This window comes from Microcaecilia unicolor, chromosome 5 (assembly GCF_901765095.1).
Source record: "Microcaecilia unicolor chromosome 5, aMicUni1.1, whole genome shotgun sequence".
Taxonomy (NCBI): Eukaryota; Metazoa; Chordata; class Amphibia; order Gymnophiona; family Siphonopidae; genus Microcaecilia; species Microcaecilia unicolor.
In genome coordinates this window covers 101,108,502-101,131,889 of record NC_044035.1, presented here as the reverse complement: position 1 = coordinate 101,131,889, position 23,388 = coordinate 101,108,502, and the positions used below count along the sequence as shown (strand labels likewise).

The following is a 23,388-nucleotide window of genomic DNA, read 5'->3' as shown; positions in this document are numbered from 1 at the left end:
GGAAAGGAGGAAGGCCTTCCTAGTGCTGCAACAAGAGACTAAAAATCTTGGAACTACTTTTCTTCTGGCTTATCCTTGCAAATGTCTGATTAAACTTCATGGAACTAAATATGTTGTCTTTAGTCCTGAACAACTTAAGGCTTTCATTGAGATGAAGAAGATCTTTTAATATTGGGCATTAAGGGAACTTTGTGGGGTTAAACATGTTGGCCTGTATAGTTTGTTTATTCCTTGTGGATTTCCTTATCCTGTTTTAGGATCCACTTCCCCATAAGTACATACATAAGTACATAAGTATTGTCATACTGGGAAAGACCAAAGGTCCATCAAGCCCAGCATCCTGTTTCCAACAGTGGCCAATCCAGGTCACAAATACCTGGCAAGATCCCAAATGTTTGAGGTCAAAGGAAGAATATTATGTTTTTTCCTTGTGATTTGTTTTCTTTTCCTTTAATGTTTTTAAAAACTTACTACTTAGTAGCTTCATTGCAGTCCTAGTATTTTTGGAAAGAGTAAACAAGCAATTCACATCTACCCATTCCACTCTACTCAGTATTTTATAGACCTCTATCATAACTCCCCTCAGCTGTCTCTTCTCCAAACTGAAGAGCCCTAGCCTTTCCTCATAGGGAAGTCATCCCATCCTCTTTATCATTTTCATTGCCCTTCTCTGTACCTTTTCTATTTCTTCTATATCTTTTTTGAGATGCGGAGACCAGAATTGCACACAACATTCAAGGTGCGGTCGCACCATGGAGCGATACAAAGGCATTATTATCATTGTCACTTTTGTTTTCCAGAGGAGTTCAGTAAGTGGCTTGAAGCCCCTGGAATAAAGAAGAAGGATTTAGATACATGGAGGATGAGGCAGTACATGGAAAAGTAACAGGCTGTACTGAAATGATGGGCTACATCTTTCTGTGACAGGAGAAAAGATCCTTAGGGAGAAATTAAGACAGTACTGAGCCAGTATTCAAAGCAAATTAATTGAGCAGGAGAGGCTCCTTTCTGCTTAAGTCACCTATTACTGCCACCCCCTTCCCCAATATTCAGCAGCACTAAAGCAGGCAGTGCTACTGAATTTTGCCTCTGACAACTGCCAAAAAAAGCACCAGACCAGGGGAAGTATGGGCAGCATTACGGAGGAGCCTGGGGTTATACGTGTGCTGGTAATATTCAATGCCGGCAACTGCATTGTTCAGCAACCTAATTTAGAACAGCTCAAATGCTGTCCTAAATTAGGCCGCTGAGTGATATGGGTGCAGGCACTGAATATCAGGCCGACATCTGCATAACGTTTTTAAAAAATGAGCCCCCCAAGCCCTTTACTGCCCCCACGACAAAGCCCCCTCCTTCCCTTCCCCTCCCTCCCTCCCCCCAGCCTGTGGACAGCAAGCAGTCCCTCCTCCTCTCCCAGAATGCATCCCTGCCCCAACCTTCCCCAACTATCCTTGGTGATCCAGCGAGGGTCATTGGGGGCAGGGGCACAGCTCCCTCCCTCCTGCCTGTCAACATGTCTGCCGTGACCTCTCTAATTCTATTATATTCTAATCTGTGTCTGAAAAAAAAAGTCTTCAACTGTTTTCTAAATAAAAAATATGAAGAAATAGATCTAATTGGATTTAGAATATCATTCCAGACTTTTTCAGCTAGATACCTAAACAAGTCACTCAAATAACTTTTTAACTTAACTCCTCGAAAGCTTGGAAACAGTAAACTATAGGAAAGTAAAGAGCGGAAATCCTGCCCTCTAAAAAGCACAATTAAATATTTAGATAAACAAGCCAAATTTTGATCCACTAAGGTTTTAAAAACTATACAAGCTATTTTAAATTTGATACATGAATGAACCAGTATCCAATGCAATCTTTCTAAAAGAGGAGACACACTCTCAAATCTATTAACTCTAAAAATCAGTCAAGCAGCCGTATTCTGAAGGAATTGCAAGCTGCCTTATTGTCAATAAGTATATGATCATTTCCATTGTGCCATACTCTCAACTTGACTGGTTATATGAGGGCTAACTGCATGTCCCCACGATGCAAGGTAGAGCAAATAGGTGCAAGCTTCCTCCACTGCAATTTTACCCACAATGAATAGTCATTAAATAAAGGAAGCTTTTGGTCTTTATAATCCAAGCATTCCATTTTCCAATAGGCCCTCTTAAGATAGCCTCCTTCTCAGTCCAGTTGAAATAATGAGCAAAGGCTGTGCCGGGCCTGGTGTCAGAGTTTCTGCGTGCCTGGATCCTGTGGGCCTCTCAGTGCAATCCAGGCCCAGGTGCGATGGTAGCCATGTACTAAAGAAATTGTACAATTCAGTATCGAAGTCCATCTCCGGGAGCCTCACAACTCGAAGGTTGATCCTGTTCTTCCAACTGGTTGCGTAGCTCTGCCATCCCTTTTTGCAAGGCTCTAAGCTGGTCAAGCAGTCACACTTCTTCATCTTCTCACTCTGATACTCATCTTCCCATCTCTGTGAGCCTGTGGGAGTGGGAATCAAACTTTTCATTTATTGCATCTACCGCAGACTGCAATTTGTTTAAATGATCCTACAGCACTGCCGTTACAGTCCAGGAGATGCCCATTCTCCCGCTGGCGCAGTGACCATTGTGGTACTGTCCACCATTTTGTATTCATTTGGCGACGCTTTACTCTGGGGTGTCTTGGGGATCTTTGCGGCCATATTGTGTTCCAGCTGCTCAAAACGCTCTCTGCCTACTCTCAGAATGCTTCAGACACTTCACCGATAACATTTTGTAGAGAAAAATCCCTTCTGGTAAATATATCTAGCAGATAATAGCAGGTCTTCAATGGAGCTCAGACTTTCTGCTTCTGGCTAGGAGGCAGGCATCACGTGGCCCCTTAGTGTATATTAATGTGGGACTTTCTAGCACACTAAGCCCATATTTAACATGTCAGTAAAATAAGGCTTTTTTAATTTTCATTATTTGTAGGTTGTGCACTAATGTTGACATTAGTACGTGACAAATGCAAATAATTAGTTTGGGAACACTTATTGCATTCTATTTAGGAGGTGGTAAGTGGAGGCACTAAATGGTCCCACATTAAGTCTGCATTATTTAGGTAGCTTTCACTAATGATAACACGCTACCTTCCATGCTTAACCATGGCATGCCCCCTCCAAAAGAATAATTTTAAAAAATAAAGAATGTGCCTTATCATACGGGAAATGGCAAAGTACCGCTAAATGTTTACAAAATAAAAATTTACCTGTAAGGGGAGGAAGTAGTCTGTTATACAGGGAGGCTCTTTGTTCCTAATGCAGAGCTGTGCTGTGGAGGAGGAGGAGCAGCGTTTGGGCTGGGGTGTTTCCAGCGGAGCTGAATGTTATGTTAGTGCAGAGGCTCATGCTGGTCTTGTGCCATGGATGACATACGTAAGGTTCTAAACGTTGTAAGCTGGCAGTTGGGAGGTAAGAGAGAAGCTGTACAGAGGTATGTTAGGGGTCTGTGAACAGCTGAAATAGAAAATCTGTTTAAAGAAAGGATTTTGGGGATCCTTTAAAGTTGTTGTTGATGTTGAGTGTGGAGAGGGTGATCTAGACTAATTACTTAACTTGAAAAGCCTGTCACAATTTTAGGGGCTTTTAGAGAGGTGACTGATAGCTGCTTGAAAGGCTGTGGTGTTAGAAATAAAATAACACAATAAATCCTACCAGGATATTAATGTTTTGATGAGCAAGGAAGACTGGTTCATCTAATAAGGTGTAATAGTTAATATTTTCCAAAAAAGTGCTGGCTGAAGTGTACTTTAAAACTCTATTAAACCAAATGGACTTTAGAAAGAGTTTGAAAAGTGAAATGCTGCACTGAAGTTTTAAATAAATGTTTCTTAAAAGGAAAATATTAATTACACTGAACTTAGGTGGCAGTGTATGTGCAGAACTGCTGGGAGTTATTTAAATTCCAGAGAATTTCATGTTTCCAGTAGTTTTGAAGGAATCTACCTCCAATACTCCTTAAATTAATTGTGGGAGGGAAAGTATAGGGATTACGAATTATACTTTCTTTTACTGGGGAAGTTAGACAGGAAGGGTTAAAATAGCCTTTATGCATAATTACTTGATCTGTTCACATAGTTAGCATTTAGGGTTTTTTTTTAGTTTGTTAAAGAATAGTGTAGTAGGTGCCCAAATTCCTGATTCCTGGCCAGAGGTCATCGCTACATTACATGGTACCCAACGATAAAAGAAAGAAGAAGATAGAAGAAATACAAGAAAGCTGGAAAAGGTGTTCAAAGTATCATTTAACCTTTCATCACAAACATCTGGAGAAGGAGACAGAAGTCTATTGTAGTGAGAAAAATAAAACTTTAGACTTTATACTTACCTTGCACGCTGTTGAAGGAAGAACCTGAAAAGGAAGAGATTACACTGAGAATCAATTCTTACAAGTTAATAAATTCTAGAAATTATTTTTGCTGAGGTTACATGCATGTCTATGATATAAAATTGTGCTAAAATCAAATTAATACTTATCTGATCTGTTACTGTTATGTTTAGTATGGGAAAAGGGGATGATTATCCGTGAAGAAACAAAAACGTTGCCAGATTTAGTGAAAATTGGTTGTTTCACTAATAGCCTTAAATAAAATAATTAATTTTATAAGAAAGCCATCTGTTCATTTAAGTTATTTACTTTAGATTTAATTCCCTTCTTGTTTTAGAAACAAGCAAGTGAGGTTAGTTTTAATAATTGCGTCCTACCTCTGTCAGTTCTACGAAAGCTCACCTGAGGTAATCTTAGGGTAATCTTAGGGTAATCGTAAAATTAATTAATTTTAAAAGTATAACATCTGCTTAACTAAATTATTTACTTCAGATTTAATTCCCTTCTTGTTTTAGAAACAAGTAAGCGAGGTTAGTGAAAATAATTGCACCTCACCTCTGTCAGTTTTACAAGAGTTCACCTGAGGTAATTCCAGGGTATTCGTAGGGTGAGCAATTGTATCAAGAGGTGGGGTCACATTATAATGTTGGTAAGTATTTTCCTGCATGCTAAGTACATGTTAGGGCTTAACACCCTCTAGTAAAAGGGCCTCTTTGTATCTTTACTTTGATTTGTTATATATAGTATTACCAAATGCATAGTACTATTTGATTAATAAAGTTATGATTTAGAAGATTTGTGATTTACAATGTCCTTTAACATCCTTACTGTGTACTGCCAGCTTATGTTAAGTTCACCTCAGCTTCCTATAGCTTTCTATGTACAGTTTTTTGTTTCTTTTTATGTTTCCTTGTATACCTGAGATCCACAGATTCAGTCCTTCAGGATATCCCTAATGAATATACACCCAATATATCTGCAATGTCTTTAAATCCAGCACTTATCAATATTCTGCCTCACCGTCTCATACACCACAATCATCACTGGTCCCGTCAAGGTTAATTATAGATTATTATATCTCTTTCAAAAATATTCCTTTTATTCATACTATAATTTATTTTATCAAATGCTCATCTTTAATATCTTGTGAATGAATCAGCTAGAGGATCACTTTCTGACATAGATGTTTCATTATCGCTGTATCTAAGAATTCCCCTAGAGAAAAATCATTATACTAAAATGCTATTTTTCAACCATATTATTAAACGTACTGTTTAAAAATCCAAACTAATACCTTAATCAGCCCTCTCCATCATTTTGCCTTCATTCCTTAGTTTGATGGGACCAATGGCAATTGTGGTGTATGAAATAGATCTGCATGCATGCTACCTACATAAGTACATAAGTATTGCCATACTGGGACAGACTGAAGGTCCATCAAACCTAGCATCCTGTTTCAAACAGTGGCCAATCCAGGTCACAAGTACCGGGCAAGATCCCAAAACAGTACAATACATATTATGCTGCTTATTCTAGAAATAAGCAGTGGATTTTCCCCAAGTCCATTTTAATAATGGTCTATGGACTTTTACTTTAGCATGCCATCCAAACCTTTTTTAAACCCCGCTAAGCTAACCACTTTTACTACATTCTCTGGCAATTAATTCCAGAGTTTAATTACATAGAGTGAAGAAATATTTTCTCCAATTTGTTTTAAATTTAATACTTTGTAGCTTCATTGCGTGCCCCCTTGTCCTAGTATTTTTGGAAAGAGTAAACAAGCGATTCACTTCTACCCGTTCCACTCCACTCTTTGATATGCAAATCTATCTCATACACATTCAATAGGGCTCTCCTGAAATCTAGATATGTTTGAAGCCCTCAAGGAATGAAGTCATGTTTTCTACAACCTAGTTAGGAAGACTTGCAGTAGACCTGGAAAAAATGTATTCTTCTTCCCTTGGTTGTTATATGTACTTTAACCTATTGTCTTGCATATCATCATCTCTTTTTATATTAATTCCCCTCATTATTAGATATAATTTTGTTATAATTAAACTATATATCTTCTTTTTCAAATTTAAATATTTCTGGATAGCATATTAATTTTCCTTACCTACTGGTGGTAAGCCTCCCAGCATGCTTCTCTAACTTTCATTTCACTTGCTTTGATTTCTAAGCTGCCAGCATGCATGCATGCACTAACATTTCACCACTTACTCATGCTTGCATTTTAAGTGAACTCATTTTGTTATACATTTCACTGTGACTTAAAACACCAGAATTGGGTAATTTAATTTTTGAAAAAATAAATAACTTTCTCTAATTCAGGGGACCTTTTATTAAGCTGCAGTATGAATTGGCTTGAATGCGCTGTTAACACTGGTCTTTCCCACTCGATAAGGCCATTTTACTATAGCCATGAAAAAGCTTTTTTTTTTCTATTATTTTCTTTAATGGTTTTGTACTAATGTTACCATTAGTATGCAACAATTTTTAAAAAATTACCCTAGGAGCACGTACTGCCATCTATTTTGGAGGTGGTAAGGGCTCTTGCATTAACTGTGCATTAACCAGTTAGCATGAGGTAATATAGATGTGTTGACTGGTTAGCGCAAGAATGCCCACTTTCTGCCCCAGAATCAGACACGCCTGTTCAAAAAATAATTACAAAAAAATATTACCATGTAGTTAGTACGCACATATGCCAAAACTAACGCAGAATTGTATATATTACAAATTCTTTTCATCAATAACACTTATGTCTAGTAGTACTGGATCTATCGGATGCGCATGTCACCACTACTATGGCTCAATTTATCAAGCCAAGCATTGCTTAGAGTGGGCATGTATTTTTCATTGATCCAAATTTTATTATTTTTTAACTTTTTTTATTTTTAATCTGTTATTAAAAAAAACCTTTTTTTCAAACTTCAAGCTTCTTCTTTGTTATTTTCTCAATTCTTAGTTTCCCATATTAGATTGGGAAGTACCACGCGGGCTTCCACAGCAGCCTGGCAGTAGTTCCCTCCTCCAGCTTGCACCATTTTTGGCACTGAAAGAGTATTCCAATTTTTTGTAACGCCGGTGTGTACTTAGCGGTAATCAGGCAGTGCTGTACAATGCCCAGTTACTGCTGAGTTAGTGCAGGAGCCCTTACCGCCACCTCAATGGGTGGCAGTAAGTGCTCTCCCTTGAAATTACCTCGGCACACATCAAAAACATATGTCGATGCCACGCAGGCCCCTTTTGCCGCAGCTTCATAAAAGGACCCCTTAATTCCTGTTCAACATTGGAGGTAGTTTCAATAATAAGAAGCATCAAATCCCTGCTACATCTCTTTAATTTAGCATTCCATTTACATATAAAAGTTGAATCATATGTAAAGATTTGGGGTTCCTTATAACATTGAAGGCTCCGAGGGATCATATGAATTTTCACATATTCAGCAAGGGGGTCTGCATGCAATTCAGCTTTGGTCAACCGTATATATAACTTCTCCAAGGCAAAGCAGAAAATGTTCAAAGCACCCCCAGCACAAGCAGCCCTCTGTAACAATATGGACATCTGATCATCTGAGTATCCAAATGTGTCTGGCTCTGTCTGTGCCATGATTACAAAAACCAGACCCAGTGTTACGATGAATTGATTTAATAGTTCAATACGCTTATTACAAGAACATACCAAGTGGTATCCAATTCATATATCTCATCACCATTGAAGTCAGAATGCGGAGTACCCCAAGGCTCACCACTGTTGCCAACCCTCTTTAATCTAATGATGACCCCACTAGCCAAATCCCTGTCCAACCAAGGCCTCAACCCATACATCTACGCAGACGATGTTACGATTTACATCCCGTTCAAACACGATCTAACAGAAATCACAAACAAAATCAAACTCAGCCTTCAAATCATGAACTCATGGGCGGATGCATTTCAACTAAAACTCAACGCAGAAAAAACACACTGTCTCATCCTCTCATCACAATACAATATGAACAAACCAACTAGTATAAACACCCCAGACTACACTCTACCTGTCTCAGACAGCCTGAAAATACTCGGAGTCACCATCGACCGAAACTTAACACTAGAAAGCCAGGCAAAAAATACAACAAAGAAAATGTTTCACTCAATGTGGAAACTTAAACGAGTAAAACCTTTCTTCCCGAGGTAAATGTTCCGCAGATTGGTACAATCAATGGTGCTAAGTCACCTAGACTACTGCAACGCAATCTACGCTGGATGCAAAGAACAAACTGCCCAAAACACCGCAGCCAGACTCATATTTGGAAAAACTAAATATGAAGCTAAACCCCTACGAGAAAAACTACATTGGCTCCCAATCAAAGAATTAATTGCATTCAAAATCTGCACCCTGGTCCACAAAATTATCCACGACAAGACTCCGACCTACATGGCAGACTTAGTGGATCTACCAACCAGAAACACAAAAAGTTCAGTACGCACATACTTAAACACCCAAATCATGCAACACAACGAAACTTGCTACCAAACCAGGACACTTAATTTCTCCTTTTAACCACTCAATTCATTCTGTAACTCCTGTACTTTAAAATAACCACCACTCTGTATTTCTCATACCGGAATTGGCGTTTGCCACCACGGTACTATGTAAACCACATTGAGCCTGCAAATAGGTGGGGAAATGTGGGATACAAATGCAACAAATAAATGACTAAAAATAAAAAAATTGTGTCAAATGATCATTATATAAATGACAAAAATCCAATGACACCAGTATTACTTTCAAACACTTGAAACATATTTTAAATGCCCACCAGAAGTGGCGTCCACATATGCTCCCCAAATGCATCTAGCGCATTTCACACCTGAATCCTTATTGGTCAAAATTGTTTTATTTTGTGATCTTATTGTAGTATACTGCCATCTCAATGGGTGGTGGTAATAAGGACTCCCTACCAAAAGACCTCTTTTAGTATTTTAGTCTTTGAAGACAGACTTTTTTTTGTGTGACTGTAACGTTTACAACTGAATACAGATGTATTTTTACAATATACTTTTAAGAGACTCCTGAGGCAGGCACCTTTGTGCAGAAACACAGTGCTATGTCAAGTCATCAATAACATTTTAAATTTCATATTGGGTGTTCCTTGGTCTCTGTTTGAAGTGCCTGGATCCATCTCACGCTCCTGTTTTCCTGCTGCAAATGTTATGAGTTTACATTATGTATAAGAGAAAATCTATTTGCTTTAGACATCTATTTTTTTGTTTATTTAATTTTTTGGGACCTCAGTTTGGGGGATTAAGCAAACCAGTTTGTTCTATTGTTGCTTAAATGGCCTCAGCTTGTCACTGGTTTGCTTAAATTTGCATGAATCAGAATACTTTATAGCGTTTTTTTTTTTGCTTTTATCTTTTAAGCTTATGTAATAATATAGTACTTAGCTTATTCAGCAAGCCGACACGATTTATTACACATTAATGGATCACACATTTCTTCTTACTCAATAGTGGAGTTGTTAGTTTAGTTGAAGATCTCCACCACCACGTAATTGTGTTTTAGAGGACCATGTAAATCGAAATACATAAATAACACTTAAACCAAAAGCAACTTGTCTTTTGGAACCTAATCCATGGAGATGTATGAGTTAGTGGTCAGTCAGTGTTGCTCATCATTCTTCTTTGTCCACTGTGTTAAGTTCCTTTATCTACTACTACTCCTTTTTTTAACCTCTTCTGCTCTCTACTTCCTGTCTCTTCCCTCTGTCTGTTTCATTTTTGCCTTTCTATCTGCCTCTTGTTTTTGTCTCCCTACCTATCTGCCCTTCTTTTGTGTAACTAATTCTCTAGGGGGTCCTTTTACTAAGGTGCACCGAAAAATGGCCTACGCTGGTGTAGATGCATGTATTGGATGCACGTAGGTCCATTTTTCAGCACGCCTGCAAAAAAGGTCTTTTCTTTTAGCCGAAAATGGACGTGCAGTAAAATAAAAATTGGTACACGTCCATTTTGGGCCTGAGACCTTACCGCCACCCATTGACCTAGCGGTAAAGTCTCACGTGTTCACCGGGTGGTAATGGTCCATGCATGTATAATGCTGATTACTGCCCAGTTAGTGCGGCATGCCGGAAATTTTCCAGTGCGCTTAGTGGGCACGCGTAAAAAATGAAATTACCGCTCAGGCCTCACGGTAGCCAGACAGGATTTCAAAATTGACGCACGTAGGGCATGCGTACATGTCTATGCAGCTTAGTAAAAGGGCCCCTTGATGTGTCTGTGACTCTGAGTATGGCTGTGGGTGTGTATTTGGGAGTAAAATCGAGTAACATCTGGAATTCAATTCAAATTCGGAGTTTATCTATCTGCAATTCTGAAAGGTTTTAAAAACATATATTTTTAGTAAATATTTTGATTCTGTGGTGTTACTTATGTGGATGTAGTGTTGCTAGTTGTAGACCTAGTGTTGTTGTTGCTGCTGAGTTTAGTGTTGCTGGTAGTGAGTAGGTTCCTACAATGAGTGATATGCACAAGTGGTTTCCATGTGCTCTGGAGAGAGAGAGAGAGAGAGGAGGTACCCCCTTCCGAAAGTTTACAAACCCAGGACCATGATTTGTCTGAGAAACAATGGACATGCAGGTTTAGGTTATGACAACTATTACTACTACTACTTATTATTTCTATAGCACTACTAGACATACGCAGTGCTGTACACTAAACTTGTAAGAGACAATCCCAGTGGTGTTCCTAAGTTGGCTGCCACCCGGGGCAGATCACAGCTGCATATCCACCCCCCCAGTGCATCATTCCCCCTGGCGCATCACCCCACGGCGCATCACCTCTTGGGGATGCAGGGAGCAGTCACGCGGCTGTTGGCTCCGCCAGTTTCCTGCCCTGGAACAGGAAGTAACTCAGGGGGAGCAGGGAATCGGCAGAGCCGACAGCTGTGTGGCTGCTCCCTGAACCCCATTGTATTGTGCACCCGGGGCAGACCACACCCACTGCCATACCCTTGGTATGCCATTGGACAGTCCCTGCTTGACAGAGGTTACATCTAATCAAGACAGACAAACAGGACAATTAAGGGCTCCTACCACAATATCACCTTGTATTTGTTCATACCGGAATTGGCGAATGCCGATACGGTACTTGTAAGCCATATTGAGCCTGCAAATCGGTGGGAAAATGTGGGATACAAATGTAACAAATAAATAAATAAGGGAATTACTTAAGGTGAGAATGATAAAACAGACTACTCCCATTTATGCTACCAATTAGAGGACCCTCTTAAGTGCAGGCTGAAGCTAACAAGCCATACTAGAGCACAGTGGTCATAAGTCAGTCAGTCATTTCTCTTTTCATTACTCAATTTCTGAGTACTTTTCTCTGACAAGAAACAGTAGACGCATCAAATCATGATAGTAGTTTTTGAGCTGGTTCAATTTCTGTCAGTTTGGGAGCAACTTATCGCTCACATTACAATCAGGTTATCGGCAGAAAGTGAGGACAGCTATCACAACCACAAGGCCTTTTACTCCATTAAAATGCAAGGTGGCCTGCAATGCTACAGGTCTCATAGAGGGCATAAGGGGGTACACACTTCAAATGGAAACGTATGCACTCACTTTGGTGTGTTTTAGTCATTTGTGTCAGATGTGGCCACATAACAAGTGTAAGTGGCATCTTATAAAACACCAACTGGCACAAAAGTACACACTTTGAAACAACAGAGGTCAGACTAACTGGCCTGTAGTTCCTTACTTCTGCTTTTGTGAAGAGTGACCACATCTGCCCTTCTCTAGTCCTCCAAGACCACCCCAACTCTAAAGAAACATTGTAAAAGTCAGACAGCAGAACCACCTGATTTTCTGTAAGTATCTTCAATGCCCTTGGATGTGTCCCATCTGACCCCATTGCTTTGTCTACTTTTAATTTAACTAGCACCTCAAGAACACAGACTTCTGAAAATCCAAAAGATCTGTTTTCTGCAGTCTTGCTCCCAGCCCTTCATCTTTGAATACAGAAGAGAAATAATTGTTAAGCAATTCCACTTTATCCTCATCAGCATCTACCTATTCCTTCTTTTCTTTTCCTTGTGTCTGACAATGCCACTTTTGCACTTCCTCCTATTACTAAGGTATCTTTTTTTTTTTTTAAAGTCTGGTACGACAGCTTTACTGTGGCAATGACTTTGGTGGAGCTAGTGGCGTAGGAAGGGGGGGCGGTGGGGCGGTCTGCCCCGGGTTGTAAATTCTAAGGGCCCTCTTTGCGCCCCAGGAATACCCTACTCCAGGGACAAAGGGCCTGCGCTTCCACTACGTGTTGGGCCGCCTGCCTAAATCCTTTTGATATTCCATCCCAGTGATATGTCTCTTGTGTAGATACCAGAAGGCGTAAGTCTAGGATACTGTCCATGACCATGGCCTTCTGTCTATCAGGATCTAAGTGAATCATTGGTCATCTATGTAGTTACATATATTCTATTAAAATGTAACAGTAATTTATATAGACATAGAGTGTTAGTTGTGTGTGTGGCTTAGTTTGTAGTATCAATGAAAGATGAAGAATACTTGAAAATAAAGACAGAGATAGATTTCAGAGAGAAAATTTTATTCTTACCAAGTTTCAAAGTACAGACATCAAACAGATTCTGGGTTCAACAGCACAGGGCTCCGCTGTCCGAGAAAGCGTTGGGGAAGGACTCCAACTCTCTATCAAAATCTTATCCCTTTATAGCCACAGATCCCAATAGAAGTCTATTGTGAGGTACTTTTTTTTCTAATATTTCTCAATTTCTGAGATCATACTTTCCTATCCGGCCAGATGTTTATCTGTACCCAACTCCTTCCGTTCTAGCTATTGCAAGTTATTTCGCAATTTCCTCTTTTGTCAACATGTTTTTCTCTTCTGCCAGAACATCTTATTTTTAGCATATCAGTTTCACTTCCTCTTTTTTTTTTTATCATCTTATGATCTCAGTTTCATCTTATAGAAAGACAAACTCCATTTTAATAAGTGCTACATTCAATTTGTACCTGATTTTGTTAAGACTCATCTATAAGGCCATTAGTAGGTTATCAGGCCTAGGCAGTGCTTTTCAGCTGTACAAAGCTATGTAGCTTGCCCCCCCCCCCTATTCCAGTGGATGGATCTTAAACTAGAACGCATATTAACTTGCAGGAAAAGCAAGTCCTTGCTCAGCCAGTCATAGATTTTTAAACCTAGCTGGTATTTTTACAGCCTTAGTCCTAAAATCTGGCCTTCCACCCTTCCGGTGGGCATCCAGTGAGGGCCTCTTGCTGTAGTATAATTATACATTCCCCACTTGTCACCCCCTCTGGAGAGGGGTGACACAAAGCTCGTCAAGCTTGTCATCATCCATTCCAGAAGGTGGTAAGCTATCAAACGAGAGGGGGAGTTTTGGTCTTACAATTGTTAGAAGGTATGGTGCAAGATAGGAAACTTCATCCTCAGGTGATATATTATTTGGGCATATGGAATTCCCTTTATATTACCCAACCCCTTGGGCCTTAATCTTGATGTTACCCCTCTTGAGGCTTACTCAAACCTGTAGTGAGAGAGGTTTTATGAATGGGACAAATCCATGAGTTCATCTACAAAATCTCATGAAGTATAGGTATGTGGGTAATAGCAATTTAAGGTGGATCGTACTAATAAACTTTCAGGTTTTTCTATGGCTTCTATTATATCTGTAGCATAGTACATGGGGAGATAATCTAATGTATCTATCTCAGTGGTCTTGGGAAGGAATAGTGGTTTTGATTAAGCATTGTTATGGGCTCAACAAATATATGGTTAGTACTGGACCTTACTATTACTCATCATTAGCATCCAATCATGTGTACTAAAAAAATGGATAGCAAATATGAGGTTGCCTCATACAGCAAAAAATGGTCAATCCTAGGAAAATTTATATTAACAAAGGTCATGCATGGATTTTAACTAACATATGCATAATGACCTGGAAGTATGGGAAGCATTTCATATATCCATTACCCCACTTGGAGCTTAGTCAAACCTACAGAAAGACATGCAGCTTAAGTAAGCCTACACCAAAGTTAAACAAATGCATAACTGGTTGATACTAACAGGGTTTAGACCTACATTATGATATCATAGCCAGTATTAGGGTTTGATGTTACCCTTGTATCTGAGCAATATCAACTTCAATTTAAATTACATAAACAGAAATAACGGGAAAACTCTTAAAAAAACAATTAGAACAATAAAGGAAATAATAGGAAAATAAAAATAAAACCTTTTCAATATCTAGACAGGATTACTGCTAAACTGAAAATAAAACAAAATATGAATCTATAATGTCCATAAACAGCAACAGTAATTCTCAAATTAAGTATCCGTTCTGAATTCTCTTTCATCGATCATGGTTGAGGCGGTGGAAGCGTTGAAGAATCTGGACGGAGATCTGGGTTTTCAGGCTGGCCTGCTGAAGGAAGTGGCTGGTCTTGGGATGGTTAGGCTGGTAACATCTGGTTCTACGGCTGAGTAAACCCGTATATCTTTCACATGGACCCAAAACTTGTGATCCAGTAGTTTGCAAGGTGTAAAGATTATTGCCACAACCTCATTTGGGCCTGGATATATCAAGAAGACGTACTTGTGGTGTACAAAATTGGATCTTTCCATGTCTTTATTCTAGGCATGCACAATCATAATTAGTCCATCAAGAGTCAGAGGTTGGCAAAGGAATAAGCAAAATGACTGTATGCCTGAATGATACATTGCTATTTCTTGGTGGGCATAATCAGTGTGAACTGAATAGACATGAAAGACAATGTAAACATGGAGAAAACAGTGCTAATTAAGTGCAAAAGCAAAAGCGAAACCATAAGGGTTCAATAATGAAAAGCCAATTTACATAAATAGCAACAGTATATATGAATTTATATCTCCTGATTGGTAGGGATCAGAGCTTCAACTTCAACCCTCTTAATACTAGGAATTGGGATTTGCATAATATATCCCCACTTCTGGCTTGCATAATGTGCAAGACAGATTGGTAATCATTACGAAGAGATGATCAAATAACAATGGTAGAATATATGGAACAAACGAAAAGGGTATTGATGTATGGAGGGTCAGGAATATGGTGAACAAAAATAGGCAAAAGGCACGGATAATGCGTTGCAATGTATGGCCAGTAGGTATAGATTCTTCACCTGCAATGACTACCATTCACCAAGGGTTGAGCCCCCAGTTGCAGGAGGCCAGCAGGACTTACGAGCTAGACGATGCAGAAAGAAGGGTAGAGGCTAAAGCTTCTTGCAACTCCAGTAAGTGGAGAGCCTGTCTCTTTTGTTCACGGACCAATTGATGCATCTGTCGAAACTCACGCTCAATAATGTCTCGTATCTCACACCAGGTAATGTTGGGGTCTGTGCATCTGTCCTTTAATCTAGCGATTCTTTGCTGCAACATAGCCTTCAGATCAGATACATTATCGGGTAGCTGTTCTTTGCTAGCAGTCGTCTCCTCGGTGAGGGACGTCAACGGAATTCCTGTATCCATCTGGGGAAGGGCAAAACTTAAACAGACCAGTAGTGCAATTTATGTGGTTAATTTAGTGAAAGAAGTCATAATGGTAGGAGGCGGGTCGTGGGTATAAATGTGGGCCAGGAAGGAGGCAGGGTAAGAAACAAAGCGTCGAGAATAATAAAAAAAAATAAAAATTTAGAAAACCACCCTGAAGGGTGTAAGGTAAAAATAGGCATGCAAAAAAAAACAAAAAATAAAAAATAAAAACAAAATATTATGCATCTGAATTGCAGCAAGGCATATTCAGATGGCAATGCAAGAAAAAGGTTCCTTGAAAAAGACAAATGGAAGAAAAAACATTCAACAGTGCAGACACCCTTGACTAACCATCACATAGAGTTTAAGTAACTCTTTTCAATCAGTCAAAGAAGTAGGAAGAAGCATATCACTTCAAGACAAAACCACCACGTGGCAAGAGTTAGTTGAAGCAAGGTCTAAGTTAAATACACAAAGCATAAATTCCAGGACCGCTGCACACAAATAGTTTATCTCCAGTTTTTCTCACAATCACTAGCAGTGAAAGGCAGAGAGATAAAAAAGCGCAATAGTTGGCATTCTTGCGTTCAAATGGCGGGCGGGAAGGTAAGCGGTACCGGTCAGCGATCAGGAGTCACCAAATGTAAATTCTAAGGGCCCTCTTTGCGCCCCAGGAATACCCTACTCCAGGGACAAAGGGCCTGCGCTTCCACTACGTGTTGGGCCGCCTGCCTAAATCCTTTTGATATTCCATCCCAGTGATATGTCTCTTGTGTAGATACCAGAAGGCGTAAGTCTAGGATACTGTCCATGACCATGGCCTTCTGTCTATCAGGATCTAAGTGAATCATTGGTCATCTATGTAGTTACATATATTCTATTAAAATGTAACAGTAATTTATATAGACATAGAGTGTTAGTTGTGTGTGTGGCTTAGTTTGTAGTATCAATGAAAGATGAAGAATACTTGAAAATAAAGACAGAGATAGATTTCAGAGAGAAAATTTTATTCTTACCAAGTTTCAAAGTACAGACATCAAACAGATTCTGGGTTCAACAGCACAGGGCTCCGCTGTCCGAGAAAGCGTTGGGGAAGGACTCCAACTCTCTATCAAAATCTTATCCCTTTTATAGCCACAGATCCCAATAGAAGTCTATTGTGAGGTACTTTTTTTCCTAATATTTCTCAATTTCTGAGATCATACTTTCCTATCCGGCCAGATGTTTATCTGTACCCAACTCCTTCCGTTCTAGCTATTGCAAGTTATTTCGCAATTTCCTCTTTTGTCAACATGTTTTTCTCTTCTGCCAGAACATCTTATTTTTAGCATATCAGTTTCACTTCCTCTTTTTTTTTTTATCATCTTATGATCTCAGTTTCATCTTATAGAAAGACAAACTCCATTTTAATAAGTGCTACATTCAATTTGTACCTGATTTTGTTAAGCCTCATCTATAAGGCCATTAGTAGGTTATCAGGCCTAGGCAGTGCTTTTCAGCTGTACAAAGCTATGTAGCTTGGCCCCCCCCTATTCCAGTGGATGGATCTTAAACTAGAACGCATATTAACTTGCAGGAAAAGCAAGTCCTTGCTCAGCCAGTCATAGATTTTTAAACCTAGCTGGTATTTTTACAGCCTTAGTCCTAAAATCTGGCCTTCCACCCTTCCGGTGGGCATCCAGTGAGGGCCACTGGGGGGGTGTCGGCTCTGCTGGTTCACTGCTCTTTCTGCCCCGGAACAGGTTACTTCCTGTTCCGGGGCAGAGAGAGCAGGGAACCAGCGGAGCCGACGCAGCTCCCAGTGACGTTGCACTCGGGCCGGAGCGGCCCTCCCGCCTATCCCCTTTGGTAAGAATGCGCTCGGAGGGGGGGTGCGCAGCGGCGAACCGCCACAGGTGTCAGCCGCCCTTGCTACGGCACTGGGTGGAGCCAGCCCTATGGAAGACTTGGAGATATTTAATTACCTCCTTCTCAAGAATGCCTACCTCTCCTTGAGCAAATCTGCACTATCTCAGAAGTGTTCCTCTTTGCTCTCACTGTGCATATACTTAGCGGCAAATATATACATGCTTTAAAAAAAAGTACATATGCACTTAATTAAGCACTATGTAGGCACACATTTACCCCATCAGATAGTGCACAGTTTTCCATAATTAGTACTAGGTATTTCTTTTTTTTTACCCGATTGCTTCAGCCACTTCCACCTTTTTAAATGCTGCTTTGTTTACTTCTGTATAGCTTTGTTTATCTTCTAAAGGGCTTATAGTCTCACAAGAATAGAAATGCTGGCTGGGGTTTCCTGTGCTTTTAATGTTCCATTCTTTGAACCAGATGTACCCATTCCACATTTACTGCAGTGCTGACCTAAGCAGTAGCTGAAGAACATTTTTTCCTTAATAGTCCTGATATTTGAAGTTATTCCTGTGCCCTACTTAGCACTAGTATGTTTGGCCCTACTGGTTAGTACAATCCTATCATAATAATAATACTAGGAGACACAAAATTTAAAGACAAATAATTTAATGATGGTGGTCCCGGTGCACAAAGATAGCGGTAGTTCAGAATTCCCACAGCCACTGTCTTAAATTTTTCTAAATTAATTTAGCCGACTATAATATAACCAGATTGATTTCTGTTGGCAAAATGCCACTAAAATATTATTTGGACCCTGATCTATAATATCTTCCCACCACCAAGCCCCAATCTTCCTTTGAAATCCTTTAAGCCCAGCATTGAACTCAGAATAGCCCTAACCAGTCAGATGATGTGACTCACATCTTCCCTCTAGACTATGATCCATCCCTTCCTAGCCCCTCCCCAAATTAGATTGGCCACCTTAAAAGTGCAGAGACCCATTTGATGCCTTGCTGTAACACCAGCAGTCCCTCTGATTCCCCCCTCCCTCCCCCACTTCCCCAGACCATTTCCACTACCATTTCCAAAATCTGTACTTACAATTCAGGAGGGTCTTTTTCATCACTGAACAGTAGTGCTGGCAGGTGAGTGTTTGTATCCATTCTGCTGGTTACAATTATATCTTATGAAATCATAAGTACAGGCTTTACAAAGATGGGGTGGAGAAAGAACTAAAGTATTATGGCTTGTGGGTAGGGGAACTGAGAGGGAAACTAGAGGGCCTGTGTTACTTTTGGACTTTGTTGTTAGATGGGAGACTGACCTAACCAACACAGAGAGGTTGGGTTCAGTGTGGATTGCCTGTTAAGTGATGATTTCTGACTGGTTGGGCTACTGGAGTCGAAAGAGAATGATTGTTGGTGCTGATGAATAAGTATAGGCAACTACATTTGAAAATTTATTCCTGTGTATGCATGCGTATAATTTGTAATAGAATTAAAATTCAAAAAAATAGCTATTTTGGACAGGGGTAAATGGCATATACACAACATAGTACTATTTTTTTTCTTGTTTCACTTGAATTATAAGAACTGACAGTCATATAGATATGCTTTGAATGTTACCATCATAAAAAGCACAGATGGAGTATTTCATATCATCTTACTTTTACTTTCACCTCAGTTTTCTTCTTTATGTGCCTTCTACATTCTTTTATCTTTTTTTTTTTTTTGGGGGGGGGGGGGGTAGTGATGGAAAGAGTGCCTAATGCAATTTATTTCCTGTTGCTCATTTAATGGAACCTGTCTAAAGGAGAGTAGTCTTGTTGCCAATACTGCTAACAGAGATCTTCAGCTGTTGGGGACAAGTAGCATTTTGTGCCAGCAGTTAGCTGACATTTATCAAAGTGCCAGAAAAAAAGAGCAGAGGGAAAGGTTAAGTGGTAACACCAGCAGGAGTATGCAAGAAACAAGTTTATTGAAACAATAATCCAAAACAGTCTTTTAAAATAATCCAATCCAAATACTTACCACCAGTAAGCCTGACTTCAGTGTCAGGCAAAATAGTGAAAAATAGTGAAAAATAGAATAAAATTACAGAACATGTAGATAAACATGGTTTAATGGGACAGATTCAGCATGGATTCAGCCAAGAGAGGTTTTTTCCTTACCAATTTGCTTCATTTCTTTGAAGGCGTGAATAAACATGTGAATAAAGGTGAGCCAGTTGATGTAGTGTATCTAGATTTTCAGAAAGCTTTTGACAAAGTACCTCATGAGAGACTCCTGAGAAAATTAAGGTGACATGGGATAGATGTCAATGTCCTTCTGTGGCTTAAGAATTGTCTATGCAACAGAAAACAGAGGGTAGGATTAAATGGTCATTTTTCTCAAAGGAGAAGGGTGAATAGTGGAGTGCTGCAGGAATCTGTACTGGGACCGGTGCTAATTAACATATTTAGAGTAAGATGGTAGCCATGTTAGTCCACTTTTAAAGGTAATCAATAGAAATAAAATAAAACATAGAAAATAAAATAAGATGATACTTTTTATTGGACTAATACATTTTTGATTAGCTTTCGAAGGTAACCCTTCTTCTTCACATCAGAGATAAGCAAATGTTGATAAATAACAGTATATATAAGTGAAACATCAAAGCATTCCAATGACAGTCTCACAGGAAGAGGGTGGGGTAGGTAAGGTGAGAAACATGGGAGCTGGGTGGATAAGAGGCAGGGAAAGATACATGGTGATAAGAGGGTAGTAGAATTTTATGGTTTATAATGGGCTAGAAAACCCAGATTTTTATAAAGTCCTGCTTGATGGGTGTCAAAATATTTACTAAATGTAATTAACTTTAGGATGTGGAAAAACACACAATCGCTAGATATAAACAAACAATATCTTCCACGTGATGAAAATGTACTTAAATGCACTTATAGTAAATTACTGCATATAACGGAGAAAAAAACTGCATGTAACGAAGGAAAAAATGGCCTCACAGAGCTCCTAGATTAATACAATCTACTGGATCTTATACGGATTATGAATGATCCTCTGTTCATCATTGGCCGAAAGAAACCTTTGAACTTGATATGAAGTCACTAATTGCTGCAGTAACTTTAATTGCTACAAAACTTTCAATACTACTGTGTTAGCAGTTTCAACAATTATATATGCATAGAAGAATTTCTCAAAACTGAAAGAACACTTATCTTTCAGCTGCACTTGCTACCGACACTTGTAACTTCTGCTGCTGGAGCTAGTTTCTTCTCCCTTTCGCCCCAAGCCATCGATGGCCAGCGTTTTGTGCTGCTGCTTCAGGGTCTTGGTGGTAGGACTATCTCTGCAAATGGAGAAAAAGGGCAAAATCACTCTCAAGCGATATCCTGGTAGCAACAAATGTCAGACAGTCAAACAACAACAGTTCTTGAAACTGGCTCTAGTTGGCTCTTCAGTGTCTCTCTAAATAAAAATGATCAAACACGGCCTCCTTTTTGTACGGTTCATGACGTAAGATGCTCTTGTTGCTTACAGAAAATCATTCAGGACACCTGTGGGTGTTGACGCCTTAGAAAAAATGACACCATTCAATGCGTGAATTAAGTCCATTAGGGTCCAACAATTTTAACTGAAAAATCCACTTCTGTTCCTGCTGCAGGGGTCTTCAGATTGGAGAAAGGATGGCTGAGGGGAGATATGATAGAGGTCTATAAAATAATGAGTGGAGTGGAATGGGTAGATGTGAATTGCTTGTTTACTCTTTCCAAAAATTCTAAGAATAGGGAGCATGCAATGAAGCTACAAAGTATTAAATTTAAAACGAATTGGAGAAAATATTTCTTTACTCAATGTGTAATTAAACTCTGGAATTTGTTGCCAGAGAATTTAATAAATGCAGTTAGCTTACCAGAGTATAAAAAGGGTCAAAATGGCTTCCTAAAGGAAAATTCCATAGACCATTATTAAAATGAACTTGGGGAAAATCCATTGCTTATTTCTAGAATAAGCAGCATAAAATGTACTGTTTTGGGATCTTGTCAGGTACTTGTGACCTAGATTGGCCACTGTTGGAAACAGGATGCTGGGGTTGATGGACCTTCGGTCTGCCCCAGTATGACAATAACATTATCCCTTAAACAGTCTTATTCTATACCTTCTTCACCAAAGTATTAAGGGGCCCTTTTAAAAAGCCACACCAAAAAGTGGCTTGCGGTAGTGTGGACACGTGTATTGGACGTGCACTGGACCATTTCTCCACTGTGTCTGGAAAAAAGGGGGGGTTGGATTGGGAAATGGACATGCAGCAAGATTAAAACCAGTACGCATCTATTTATGGCCTGAGCCCTTAACACCATCCATTGACTTAGCGGTAACTGTCTAGCGACTGCCAACTGCTGATTACCGCTGGAAATGCCTCCATGGTAGAAAATAGAAAATTATTTTCTACCGTGTGTTTTCAGCAGGTGCCAACCTCAGAATTACCACCAGGCGCACGCACAAGCCGGGCGGTAATGCTGATTTGATACACGCTGCACGCATGTAGGCCCTTACACACCCTTGTCAAAGGGCCCCATAGTTTCTTATTTATAGAAAAAATTGTGAGATCTATTACTTGGATCCAGATACTAAGCAATTGTCTAAATTGGAAACAGTAGTAGGAGTACAAGAGAAGGCATGGTGTGCTGAGATTTGGCATTATGTAACTGGTTGCAACTCTAAGAAAACATTTTTGTGCACCTGCATGTTTGTCTGGTGGTGCTAAATCAATGGGACAATACTACCTTAGGGAACCTTTTACTATGCTGTGGTAACAAGGGCCCTGTGCTAGTTGCAGGGGCTGTTTTTGCCATACACTGAGGTCCCATTTACCTTTGAAGAAATGTTAGCTGGAAACGTAGCTGTACATTTGAACTGAGAATTGTATGCAGAACTGGTTTATGTTTGAGGCATTTGTAAGGACTTTGAATGTTAAAATTACTTTGGATGATGGAAAGATTATAAGCATTTCCCCCCCCCCCCCAAAAAAAAAGAAAGAAAGGAAGGCATTTTTCTTAACCTAACTCATTCTTCCAAACCTAATTAAAGTACTATTATAAAAACTTTACTATAAAATTCAATACTATAATCAGTATTATTATAAAAGCATTACAATAAAAAAGAAATCCTAGCCTTTAGGAGATTAATGCCACTAAAAATACAAACAGAATAAAACTAACAGTGATCATACATGAGCAGCTTAAAACAATAGGAGAGGATAAAAAGATGTTTAGGATAATGACTGCCATCCCACTGCTCCTTCATCATCCAAACATAAAAGCCTTTGAATTCCTGGTAAAAATTACTCTCCTGGATGCATAAAATTGCACTGGATTATTTTAAAGGCTGTTTTGAATTGTGGTTTTAATAAACTTGTTACTTGCATACTTCTTCTGCTGTTAGAACTCAACCTATTCCTCTGCTCTATTTTCCTGCCATTTGATGTGCAGTAGAATTTGTCTCTTGTTTGTTTTTCTTACTTCATGAAAATCAGCAAAATAATCCACCTGAATTTTTTCCTTTATTTGTAGCATATCATCTTTTGTTAAATAATTGACTCTGCTACCAGCTTATAAGGACACCATAGGGCCCTATTTACTAAGGTGAG

At 39.4% G+C, this 23,388-nt stretch overlaps 1 protein-coding gene and 1 long non-coding RNA gene across 2 annotated transcripts in view; both read left to right on the top strand.

Moving 5' to 3' along the window:
- Positions 1–23,388, top strand: part of CTNNA3 (catenin alpha 3) — a 1,864,538-nt gene that overhangs the window by 1,789,243 nt on the left and 51,907 nt on the right.
- LOC115470173 lies at positions 2,277–22,316 on the top strand. The gene is made up of 3 exons (XR_003942134.1): positions 2,277–2,288; positions 9,440–9,445; positions 22,246–22,316. It is a non-coding gene; the product is annotated as an uncharacterized LOC115470173 (long non-coding RNA).